Below are 14626 nucleotides of genomic sequence, written 5' to 3' on the forward strand. Positions count from 1 at the left end.
TCTCACTATTGTCTGAATAACTTAAGAGAATTGTTTCTAATTTTGTTAACTACAATAATGACATCTCTGATATATATACATCACTTCACCATTTTCGGAATCATTCAATGTTTCCTGTGGTGTTCTCTATAAGACTGACAGAGTGGGTTAAGTTCTTTGACCCACGGTGACGGAGTAATGGGTCGCTGATAGAGATTAATCAAACCTGAAATCACCGCTGATATGACTCCATCTTGCCTGCCGTAGGGAGAGATCTAGTCTCCCTTGTCAACTGTTAGAGAAGTGCTCTCACATGGCTAAGAGTTGTTTTGACTCTTATTTCTAGCAATGCTGGTGCTTACTAGCGCCCTTCATCATTTCAGTGACGACTACACTAGTTGCGAATAGCTACCTTAATAATTATAACTATATATACATGCATATATATATATGTGTGTGTATATATATATATATAATATATATATATAATATATATATATATATATATATATATTATATATATATATATATATTTAAATAATGAGGGAGACAAATTAATATTAATTTTAACATCAATTTAAAACCAGTAGTCCAGCATACAAAAAATCTGAGAAATCAGAGAAAATTCTAATATATGTGTATATTGGCAGGGCAAGACTGCTAGGTAGTCGGCCGTATGCTAGAAATAGATCATCAACATATTTTCATCTGTCCTGCCGCCAAATTTGGTTCTGGTGTTCGCTGAATTTTTCCTCTAGAGAAATTTCTTTGTAATTTGATCGTTGATGATCTATTTCTAGCATACGGCCGACTACCTAGCAGTCTTGCCCTGTCAATATACACATGTATATATATATATTATATATATATATATATATATATATATATATATATATATATATATATATATATATATATATACATGTGTATATATTAGTATAGTATGGTTTTCACGAAACATTGTTTGATATGCGGAAACGATTGAAATATATTTTAAAGCCAAAACAATGCAAATTATAAAAGTCGATGGTTAGTCCTGTCATCTGCTCTTTCAATATTTCAGGGTCAGGAATCCTTCTTCGGGAAACTTACGAACAAAAGATGTTGATAGTTGATGTCTCTGCTCTGTAGTGCGGGTATATGAAGGGTTGTTTTGCGTTGCTATAGCAGGCAATCAACTGTGTGCAATTCAGGTCTGCTATTAATACTTGTTAATTAAATTAGGTTCTTTTAATCTCAAGTTCCCTATGTATTTTGGGTTTTTTCCTGTAGGTTCAATGAAAGCTCAGATGTCTTGAATTTGGCATTTTTGTAGATGTTTTCTGACGGAAGAGGCATTTGACCCGTATGTGAATTCGCCTGATGGTACTTTTGGTGTAGAATTCCTTGCATTTGCTGCACGTGATTTCACTCACATCGCTGAGCCGCAGTCATACGTGATCAGGAAGTTCGGTAATGTATATAAGGTGATGTTTTAGCGGTTTTTAGTCAGGACACTCCTCAGAGAAGATCCTGAATGTTCCAGTCGTATATTCCATTCCTCCATACGGATCGGACGGCGGATTGCTGCAGCTGTTTCCGTTTTTTTTTTCTCTTTTCATTAAATGTGAGTTTCAGGAAACACAGGCTATCTTTCGAGGTGTAGATCTGGTCGTTTGGTTTGATGATGCTCTAGCATTTAGTGAAAGAGTACGGATAACCTTCCTCCATCAGGAAATTTCGTAATTGTATGATGTTCGTGCTTTCGAATTGGGGTATCAGAGAATTATCTCTGACGAACAGGGATGAAAACCAGTATGTAGAAGCTAAATAAATCCCTGCAAACGTTAGTAATGAGTGATCTGTTCTCAGTGTTTTTAAGATAAAGGTCGATTAGAGATGAGGAGCAAATGCGCGAAATCTTGTTGAACATGTGTATTTTAACAGCCTCCTCGATAGATGATATTAATATGAGAATGTCATCCGCATATCTGGCGAAAAAGGCATAAGAATGACAACTGTTCAGTGCCCTGCGTTCTAACGGCTCCATAGATGTGATGGCCAGCATGTCTGACAAGGTTAACCCATCGGACCTCCAGAGATGTTTTTGTAAATGGGGCCTTTGAATAGGAAGATGCTTTCCATTATTGCGATTAATTGTTCCTGAATATCTGTAGTTGTGAGTGCAAAGCAGTTAAGGTTGTGAGAGTTGGCAATCCGTTCAGTAAGTTGATAACTAGAGTTGCTGAGACAGAGGTGTATAAAAAAGCAACGGACAAGCTAAGTATGGATAGGTTGAGATCTCTCAGTTTGTTGAAGACTTTGGTGCAGATTTAAAACATGTGCCGGGAAGGTTTGAAGAAGTAGCTTGAAGAATTCTAAGAAAGCCAAAAGATTTTGTAGAAGAGTCCGTGATTGCCAGAGAGAAAAGGTCTAATTTTTTAATTTCATCCCGGTTCATGTGTTTTTGAGAGAAGGTCGGGAGTTTGCTGCTTCTCGTGATGAAGTTGCACTTAATCTTGCTCTAGAAACCTCTGTCTTTACAGGTGTTAGTCCAGCAGGTGTTTACGGGAATTTCGAGCTGGTTAGATGTGACGTCATTGATGTTTTCATATAACGTCGTGTTGCTTAGATCTTCGGATGCCAGTGCATCGTATTCATTCTAATCTGTAACACAATTCCCTCTTTGTCTGAAAGTACGCATATTAGGTATCTTGAACACAGATTTGTAGAATAAAGAATTGGGATCTCGATAGATTATAGAATGGAGTGGAATCATTTTGTTGCAAAGTCAATGTTTAAGGTTCAATAGCTTAGCTTTAATTTCGAGGTTAGAAGGGATGGGCGAAGTGGGTTGTCAAGGTGGCAAGCAGGGAATCTGTCGAACTTCAGAGCTGATGCCCACTGTAGTTACTAACCTGATCTACAGACATTATTTTCTATATCTGTCATCACTAATTCGAACCATTCCTCAAAAGAAAAACTCATATTGCTTGGTGACTTCAATCCCAGGGTTGAAACGGATGACCGAAAATGGTGGAGTTTATAAGAAACTAATGGAGTTGGCAACTGTAATTCTAGTGGCAAAATTTAATCCATCCCTGCACTGTGAACCATTTACTCGAGACAAACACCAATTCTAAATAGCTTTTTAGGAAGCGCATATCTTGGATACAAGTCCGCTCTAAGCCCTGGGGCTTTATTGACATCATTTATCGCCAAAAAGGTTGGCATGACGTATTTGTTGCGTAGTCTGTGTGAGGTGCTGATTGCTAGGTTGATCAGCGCCTAATGAGAGCCGAATGCAAACTCAAAAGAAAGAACAGCAGACGGCTTCAATGAAATTTGCTTTGAACCTCAACAAATTCAGGTCCAGAGATAAGGATACTAAGCCTGAAGATACACTAAGCCGCTCTTTAGGGACAACAGAAGATTCATATCTTTCCAAATGGATGAAATGTCGGGACACATTTGCTACATCTTCGCTCGCAGTATTCGGGAAAACAGAACGTAAACACCAAGACTGGTTTAATGAGGATTATGATGAAATAGCAGACAACCAAAGATTATGAGGGGACAGGGTTTACACTGATCCCAATAACTTGACTGCGGAGGGATGGAAAGCAATGTGGACTTAGGTGCTATTTGGACTCCGAACGTAAAGAGCTGTTACAAATACCGTACTAACGATTCTGCCAAAGATTGCAGGATAACACTTGCTAGTAGGGCTAACACATTCAAGGCAAACTGGCGGAATCGTTAGTACGCTGGACAAAATGCTCAGTGGCATTTCGTCTGTCATTATGTTCTGAGTTCAAATTCCGCCGAGGTCAACTTCGCCTTTCATCCTCGCGAGGTCGATAAAATAAGTACTAATTGATCATTGGGTTCATTTCATCAATTCACTCCCCTTACGCAAAAATATCTTTAGTAGAAAGGATATAATTCATACATTTCCTGCCCGTGTTCCTTTTGATTCTGCCATAGTTTGCAACGGTAATCCGACATTCCAAATAGTTTTTGGACCTTTTTTTTTCTTACATCTAAACACAGTCCTTACCAATTTATCTCCGACTTTCCCACCATCGAACGCCTGATTATTGTCGAATTAAAGAACATCATCCAACAATACCTGACTACAAAACAATTTCGATCGCAAAACATTCACTTCAAATCGATAACCGGTCAAGCTCCGCCACTTGCATCGTAGGATTTGCATTATCCACGTGTTAAGCAGATTCGAAATATTATCCCTGTAGCTTTACATTTCCACATTTCTCACACATTTTTACCCTCGCAGCATTTAAAGCCGGCCATGTTTTTTTTTACTTTCACAAAATATCTAATTTCCTTTTTCTACTACATTTGCGATCTGTACCTCTTTAAGAAATCGACATGTATGAGGTTGTTGTTGCTGCTGCTGCTGTCGCTACTGTAGCCTCGCCACTGAGGGGAAATATCGATGATAGAACATATTCCTACCATGACCATCCCCTCTGTACTTTCAGACTTTATTTTCTAACGTTTGAGATGAAATATCTTAAACTTTTTAAAATTGATTTCACGTAAATTATATAACTGTTTCCTAGATTTAGCCTCGACGCCCACCCTTAATTTCAAATAGGAATGAGGTTGCTATGACGACAATTGATGTAATGCATAGCCAGCCTTGAAGTAATTGTATCCGTCAACAATTCTAAAACCACAACAACCAATGTTGTGGCAGAAAATATTTTTAAAACAGTTTAACAACTGATATTGCTTTCAATTTTTTTAGTACAAAGGCCAACAATTTGAGGGGAGGGGCTAAGCCGATTACATCGACCCCCAATGCTCAACGGGTACTTGTTTTATCGACCCCGAAAGGATGAAAAGCAAAGTCGACCTTGGCGGAATTCGAACTCAGAACGTAAAGATAAACGAAACGCTCGTAAGCAGGATGCCCGGCGTGCTGACGAATTTTAACCTCTGATGTATTTAAAGCTCTAAGAACGTTTTCCTGTGACAGTACCTTTATGTACGACCTGCTAGAAAACGCAACCAAACCTGCCTCAAATCACATACTGTCGTTTAGTAAACTATAACTGAGCTGTTAAATTTTGTAATATTACTTCAAGAAGTTAAAACCACTTTAAGTGTACTTTAAGAATTAGTAAAATGGTATATTCTTTAAATCAGTGACTGTATCAACAGCAGTTAAAGATTCCCCATTCTTCTTTATTTGGAAATAATGGAGAGAAGTCCTGGAAATGGTAATATAATTTATGGAATATCAATTCTAAAGGTTTAAAACATTTCCACCTCATATGTTACAAAAATCACTACAGCATAATTATTTCTGTTGTGTTGTAAGAAACCATATTTCCGTTGACATGAACATTTCTTCACCCAGCAACGCAACTTCCTTCCGCTTCTCGTATAATCGACAACTTTTCATTTAAAACTCTAATAAGCTGGATATTGATTAAAAAATCTATAACACACACACACACACACACACAACAGACTTACAACAGACACACACAGATTCTCACTTCTACTTATTTCTTGTGCTTCTTAACGCCTTCCTCTCCTTAGCCGTCTCATTTCTTTTTTCCTCCCCCCCCCTTTCACTCTCTCTCTCTCATTCTCTTTCTCATTCTTATTGAATTCCTCTCATTTCATCTGCCACTTTCTGTTCTTTCAGTCAATTACTCCACCCCCGCCACCCACATTTTCTCCATTCCTTTTCTTATCAGTCTCATCATTGACTTGATGTCTTTTGGATTCTCTTTTCTTACTTTTCGTCTTCCATCTTCCTTTTTTCCTCTCACTCCATCGCTCCCAGTTTTCTCATTTCCACCCGACTCAATTTATTCAGTCTCACTAACTGGATACATTCCTTTGTGTACGTAGATAATTACTTACCTAAAATCGCCATCGATACATACACCAACCAATAATAATAATAATAATAATAATAATAATAATAATAATAATAATAATAATGATAATGGCAGTACTAATAACGGTAAATATTCGATCTAACACAGATTTAACAGTTGGATACAACATTAATAAATTAATAACAGTCATAATTAAATTTCATTGTGATTTGATATCGATTCATTGACATCGTTACGATTCAGTAAGCGATAAGTGCGTGATTTCTGTAATTGTGAGAATGGCAGGCACCAAGCATCTGATTCTCCATACGAGTAAGATGAGGGTCAAACGACGATGTTTCAACAATGCTACTTCAACATTTCAATCCATTATTCGCTCATTCATTTATTTCTTTAATTTCGTCTGACAAGAATCGATCTCCACAGTGAAAACTATTCAACATCTAATCGTCAATTTCCAATAATTAGTTTGATTCTTGATCAAGTAATTCTCTTCTTTTTTCCCCTCATTTCTGACCAAGTAAGTGGAACAGAAGTTATTTTGTGCCCTGTCGCTGTAATATGAGCCGCTGGTGATTGGATGGCAAATATCAATATCAACCAATTGAAAGAATACTTCATTCGGTTTAGAATTATGGTTCTTCATTTATCAATTCCCATGTGGAATGGAAGAATTCTTCACTTAACCGCTGCAGGATTTGCCGAAGACAATATTGAGAACCGACGAATACCTCATTAATAAAACGATGTTGTAGATTCAGTTAAACGTAAGACAATTAAGAAATTCGTTTCGTTTTGTCGAAAACTTAAATCTGTTTTTCAGTGAAGAGGAAATTGATGCTCATGGGGTTCCACTTATGTGGAATCGACCCTCAAAAAGTAGCTTTTACTAAGAAAGAAAAACTTATTTTGGATTTAGCTGGCCTACAGCTTATCTTTATGCTGTCCAACGAAAGGATATCCAGTTTGTGACACTATTTTTTCGGCGGAGGAGAGACGGTATGTAATCACAATTGACCTGCTGTGAATACCAAAATATTTATGTTTTGGCAGGGAACTATGTATAACAGTGTGGTAAATTTTAAAATTGCTATCGATGTATATTTGTATATTTGTATGTTTGTTGGTTCGGAATATTTATGCCATTGTGTTTGTATATGTGAATTCACAAACACACACACATATACATATATACATAAAGAGAGACAGAGAGGGGGGAGAACATATGTAGTGGAAAATTAAGACAAATACAACTGTGGATATTAGTTCTTAATTAAGTTTCACCATTACAGTGAACTCAACATACGAGGTTCGAAGCGCATTTGGATACCTAACAGCATTGGATCATCAGGAGAGAAGATATATTAGTTCCCTGTCACAAGAAAGCAATAAAATGTTCCCTTGATGACCTACTTGAGGTTAGGCAACCAAATGGACTTGGAACATCCAGTGCTAAGTTCCATTTAACTGCAATGGTGAATCATATGTAGGAACGAAATATTTATACTAGTGTTTATCTGGATTTCCGCTGCATAGGCTCTGTATATCGTAAGCAGAAACACGTTCCTGGCGCTTGAATGGATGTTGATAATCTACGTAGAGCTCTATCTCATACAGTAGTAAGCATACATCTAACTGTACACGCAAGATATGTAAATATATATATATATATATATATATATATATATATGTAGGTCACGGGTTGATTCGGGGTTAACCACAGTAAATAAGGTACTCAATACAAAGCAGAGTAAAATTAATTTATTATATAGAAGGAGCTTCTACAGGACTAGAACTGTTTCATTCAAGAGAAATCTTCAGGAAGCTAGTTAACAAGAATTGTATTGGCATTTATACATTTAGGCAGGTTTAACGGGGTGTTGGTGGGGGACTTTTTGGGGGTAGGCATAGCGCAAAATCTCATACTTGGGGGAGTGGTCAAGGAGTCAGTGTTAAATTAGATAGAAGAATAAATAAAAAAATAAAAAAAAAAAATAAAATAAAAAAATAAAAAAACCTATATATAAAAAAAACCTATATATAAAAAAAAGGGGGAATAGAGTTTTAGGTAAATAAGGAGATTCTCACTTATACCTATGCACACATGTATACATACATACACACACATACAAACATATATACATATACATACACACATACATACACACACATATATATACATATATATACACTTACACATACACAAACATATACATATCTACACATACACATATATGTATACATACACACACTCACATGCATACACGTATACACACATGTATATATACACTCACGACCTCACATACATATACGCACAGAAAAATATATATACACATACACACACATACTCACATACACGCATACACACACATATCCACACACACACATGCACACACAGCACACTAGTCCCTATATACACATATATACACATACACACACATATACACACACATACATACATATACATACATGTATACATATACATATGTGTACCTATGCAAACCTACACATACACACATATATATACACATACAAATACAGACCCATTCCCTAATTTTAATTTTATTATCTTCGTTTATTACTTTTGTTATCTTTGGCCGCTTGGTCACAAACATCTTGGCTATGACAGCCAGTCCATTATCTGTCTACTGGAAAACAAGCACTCATTCACTCACGCACACTCTTTAGCACGTACTCTCACTCATTCGTACACTCATACACATACACGCACGCACGCGTTATATTCATACATACATCCATCTACATACATTCACGTATATACACATACGTACGCGTACCTACAGATTTATGTCTACACTCTTAGAAGGCTAGTCTATATATATACACCAATAAATATAAATACACACACATACATATACACCTACATACAAATACATACATGCATATATATATATATATATATATGTATATATATATTCACATACATATATACACATATATACACACACACATATATACACACACATACGCATACACACACATATACATATATATACACTACACGCACATACACATGTACATGCGTACCCATACACACACACACACACGCGCGCATCCATATATACACATAAGTACACACATGCGTAAAAGTATACATATATCTATGCTTACACACACACACACACACGCGCCTCCTTATATTCATACTTACATGCATACTCAAAAAATAAGTAAATAGTAAAATATATATACGCGCAGTTATTCGTACATGCATACTCAAAAAATAAATAATAAATATTAAGTATATGTACGTGCAGTTACCTATTATATAGACGGATACATACATATATATATATATATATATATATATATATTATATATATATATATATATACACGAAATATGTAAATACAATACACACACATATTTATACATATTTGTGTATATATATACTAGACTTACTACCCAGCGTTGACCGGTAAGATATCCACGGAATTGTTTGCCAGTTTGCAGAATCGGAATTCATGTTACTTATGCATGTATATTTAACCTAACATCTGGACTTATTTAATTGGAACTATCCAAACAATAGTAATTAATTTGATGTCTGAAGAACATTGTGAGTAAATGACTGATTCAGTGGTGGATCTGGCAATGAGTGACAACGGAGGGATTCCGTTTGTTTCTTTTAGGAATAACTTTTTTCTCACTGTTCGGAAGAGGCAGTTGTACTGTCTGAGGTTCTTCCTGAATTCTCTTGCAAGATGGTCATCACTGTTGTATAAATGGATAAGTTCATTTGGCACAGGTTGTAAAGTGCCAGTACAAACTCTTCCCTTCATGCAGCAGAAATTTGCAGTTTCGCCATGGAATAAGGATGCACAACAGTAAAAGCATATTTTATTCATCACACCTACACCGGCAGAAAGAGTTGATCCATTTCCTTCCAGTGCTCCCTCTGTCCTTCTTTCTTTCCTCACCCTGTTGTTCAAGAGTCGTGCAGACCTCATCTCGGGCATTTCTTCAAGTCTTCTGCCATTTGTTCTTTGTCTCACATCCTGGAGACGTGCATTCCTCTCTTCCTCAGTCTCTCCTTGCCTCCTTCTTTGTTGCGTGACTCTATTATCCTGTCGTCGTTCTGCCATCATCTCAGCCGTTTCCTGTTGTCTCCTTGCCCCTGCTGCTTCCCGACGCCTTTTGGAATCCCCTCTTGACCACGATCATCCACCATCTCTTTCCACGTTGCATAATCTATCAGGGTTTATTAAATCAAAACAACAAAGCGATTAGAACTGAATGAAACAGAATAAAATCTGAAATGATAAAACTATAGGTAGTCTCCGCTAACACACACACACATACACACTGACGTAGACGTCAGTGTGTGTGTGTGTGTGTGTGTGTGTGTACGTCAAAAAGTCTGAGTTACAAAATGTAACGGAAGTAAACATTTGCCAAAAGCTTGGCGATACCTGCTCAGAAGCCTACGCAAAGTTTTCAAAAAGGCTTTAATCGTTATCGACACAATCAAGGAGATTTTATGCAACTGAAACCCGAGTGTCTTCTTGGTCAGCTGAATGCAGTTTTCGCAAAAATTTGGCAGACACATATCTCATACCCAAATCTTCACTGGAAGTTGACTCATTCAATATCAGAATAGGATTTACAGAAAAAATAAGGGCTTAAATCTATTCAACATTTAATAATATAATAATAAAATAAGTAAGTGAAATTATGCTAAATACAGCTAAATTTAAAACCTTTTCTCCCTGACCATATCGGCAATTCTGAAAAGTTTTGAGTGCAAATTTTACGTGAGTAAATGCTTTTTCTTAACAATTTCCATCCTGAAAATCACCTGTTACTTTCGTTTTAAAGTGAAAGTGAGGAGAAAGTGAAAAATGTATGAACGGGTATATGAAATGGACGTGTGTGTGTGTGAGAGAGAGAGCGAGAGAGAGAGAGACACTTATATATGAGAACACACACGTTCGCTCTCTCTCTCTCTCTCTCTCTCTCTCTCTCTCTCTCTCTCTCTCTCTCTCTCTCTCTCTCTTTTATACATACACACACATGCACATGTACGTACAAAAAATATGTACGCATATGTATTGATGTACGTATGTATACATGACAACACACCCCTTCACTCACTCTCTATCTCTCTTTCTTTCTCTCTCTTTCTCTCTCTCTCTCTCTCTTTCTCTCCGTCTGTTTCACACGCACACCTCCATTTCATATACACGTACATACATCTTTCATTTTCTCCTCTCTTTCACTTTAAAACAAAAGTAAATAAATAAAAAAAATTTACGGAAATTAACGAACTCCAGATGATGAAATCACATTCACTTAAGACTATTTCTAAAGGTTTAAAGTATTGTGTACGTCAAAAGCTCGAAGTTTTTTTCTTAGAGAACGCGAAGACTATGTGTGTGTGTATGTTACAGATAACGGACTTGTGTTTGTGTCGATTGGGACCGTGACATTCTTATATGTGTGTGTATTCTGTATGTGTGTCAGTGTGTTGATGTCACAGAAGCTATGTTTTTTTTCGTCAACAAATAACAAATAAAAATTGTGTTTAATTGTTTGAATAGAGGTCCACATATCATAAGAATTTGTACTGCACTGCCTAAGGTAAGTATGAAAATAAATATGTAAAAAAAATCAAGATAAAATATACTATTTCTGAGATACTTTGGGTACACACAAACATTTCTAGAGTTTTAGTATTATTGATATATATATATATATATATATATATATATATATATATATATATATATATATACGAGGTATGATCAATCAATATACGGGCTGTTGCCATAGTAACTTAGCTAAATCACGCAGAGTGAAGCCGTTTGGCAAAAATTGACCTTGAGCTCTGCTGTGCATGCGCACTAAGCTTTAACATTCTAGCTCACTTCCACTGCTTACAGCAGTACTTGGAAGAAATGTGTGTAGCATGTGATTGTCACATTGACCATGACAGAGGAAGTTGTTATGGCGATATCTGTTCAGAGGCCAGCGCAAAATTGCAGAAAGTGTATGGAGAGGGGAGTGTATGAGTTATCAGAGGATGTGCAGATTAGTTACGGTCCAGTTCAGTCCATTATCCCTGAAGATTTGGGAATGAGACGAGTGTCGACCAAATTTGTGCGAAAACTGCTTTCAGCTGACCAAGAAGACACTCGGGTTTCAGTTGCATAAAATCTCCTTGGTTGTATCGATAACGATTAAAAACTTTTTGAAAACTTTGCGTAGGCTTCTGAGCAGGTATCGCCAAGCTTTTAGTAAAATTTGATGCAGATTCTCTGCTCAAATTTCTCTGTCATGGTCAATGCGATGAACAGACGCTACGCATCTTCCTTCCAAGCACTGCTGTAAACAAGGAAAGCTAGCTAAAATGTAAAAACTTAGTGCGCATGCACAGCAGAATTCGAGGTCAATCTGTTTCAAGCGGCTTCACTCTGCGTCCTTTAGCTTCGTTACTATGGCAACAGTGCGGATACTTATTGATCAAATAACATAGTGTTCGATCATGTGAGCCATTCTCACCACCAGCCCAAGACAAAATAAAACATTAAAAGAATCAGAAGTCGAAAAAAGAAAGCCCTTCTTTCCCCACCACTTTTGTTCAGTATTTCAAACCTTGATGTTATAAATTTTATAGCTTGTTGAGAACGATGTTGCTATTGTGATCGTTGCACCAGAAGGTTTTTTTGTTTTTTTTTTGTGTGTATGTAGTTATTTGCAAAGTTAGTGCTATCGTTTAAAGCCACTCTTACTAATGTTATTTATATTAGATTTTCGCTATGCTTTGCCCTATTACTGCTGCACTTTCGGTTACTGATGCAGTTCCTACTGCTGCTAGTTTTCACTGTTGTTCTCATTTCTCTTATAACTTCTTTCGCGGCAACGTACGCCATTACAATTTGTTCTACATTTTACGACTGCTACACTTTCCTTATCTTACACTCGTTACACATGCTGTTTACATTTACTGTTATGATAATTGATGTTGCAAGCATTTGCTGAAAACTCTGGCTGTTGCTGTCATTTAAAACTTCTTATGTATTGCCACTGACGTTAATATTACTGTAGTAGTAAAATGTGATTTCACTTGGCTACTTATTCCGTTATTCATGTTCGCTCGCAATTGCGTCTATTCTTGTCATTGTACCTATTACCTCCAAGTATCACTTCGTTCTTCTTTCTTTTCCTATCACGTTTTCTGTTTCATCTCTCGCGCCTTATTATAGAAGCTGTAAATATATCTCTGTAGCAGCGTAGATAAAACCAAGGCCAGTGAGGCTGAGTGTGTTTCGTGCTGTTGCTATTGTTGCTATTAATTGCTGGTGTTGTTGCTATTAATTACTGATGCATTGCTTTGTTAGTAGCTACCAATACCTATTTCTTTATTACCCACAAGGGGCTAAACACAGAGGGGACAAACAAGGACAGACATAGATATTAAGTCGATTACATCGACCCTAGTGCGAAACTGGTACTTAATTTATCGACCCCGAAAGGATGAAAGGCAAAGTCGACCTCGGCGGAATTTGAACTCACAACGTAACTCAGACGAAATACCGCTAAGAATTTCGCCCGGCGTGCTAACGTTTCTGCCAACTCGCCGTTAGTAGCTACCAATACCGTTGTTAAAACCACCGACACCAATACTGTTCCTAGAACTGTTCCCTCTTATTCCTCCATTAATTCACCTTCCACTACAGTTTCAACTGCCTTTAGTGTCACAACTCGTCAGCTACAGCCTCTTCACTGTTTCTCAACTGACTTTGCTGTTACAATGTCAACATTATTATGAATCCTCCTCACATTCTTCTCCCTCCTCCTCATCTTCCACCTTCTTATTATCGTCATCACTACCATCACCATTAACATCAGCATTATCATCGAATGCGATCGTGCGCCTCGGATTATAATCAATGCACAAAGTTCCCTTTGTGATATTTGACTCTAAAGATAATTTTCAAACATTTTACTGCTCACCCTTTCTACCCGTATATTTCGGTCGAGAAAATAACCCGGAAATCGCGATACACAGATATTGTTTTGAGCTGAGTCGGGGTACTAGATACCCTTGTTTGAAAATACAAGGACGCAGATCGTGTCGTATAGCCAGCTGGAGACGATGTCTTCTGGGGCTAAAGTACAGCAACATTCATCCTAAACCAGGACTGCCATGTTATGTTGGCAAACAATCTTTACTCCAAAGTACTGTTGCTGAATATCTCTCGTTGTGAGATTTAAAAATAGTCATTTTCTAAACCATGCTTTGTTGTAGATCATTGTTTATATTTTTCATGATTTGTAAACAATGTTTCGAGCAAGTACAAGAGAGTTCGGTCTTATGGCGGAGCGAGAACTGGAGATTAGACTATCCTAGCAAATACGTGTCTCATTTAAAAGGGATGCAAAAAATAGTAACACCAATTTAAAACAAAGTACAAACGAATTACTTATAACTTCAAATTTCAGCACAAGTCCAGTAATTTTGAGGTAGAGGGGGTGGGGTCTAATCAATTACATCGACCCCAGAGTACAACTGGTACTTGACCAGTAATTTGGATTCTGCTAGCTTGCCGCCTTACTGGTAACTAACATTGGTTTCAAAGTTTTACTCAAGGCTAACAATTTTGAGAGAGAGAGCAAGTTGATTACATCGACCCCAGTGTATCACTGGTACTTATTGTATCGACCCCGAAATGATGAAAGGCAAATTCGACCTCGGCAGAATTCGAACTCGGAACGTAAAGGTGGACGAAATGCCACGAAGTATTTTGGCTGACGTCCTA

This window comes from Octopus sinensis, linkage group LG6, assembly GCF_006345805.1.
Source record: "Octopus sinensis linkage group LG6, ASM634580v1, whole genome shotgun sequence".
NCBI classification, from domain to species: Eukaryota; Metazoa; Mollusca; class Cephalopoda; order Octopoda; family Octopodidae; genus Octopus; species Octopus sinensis.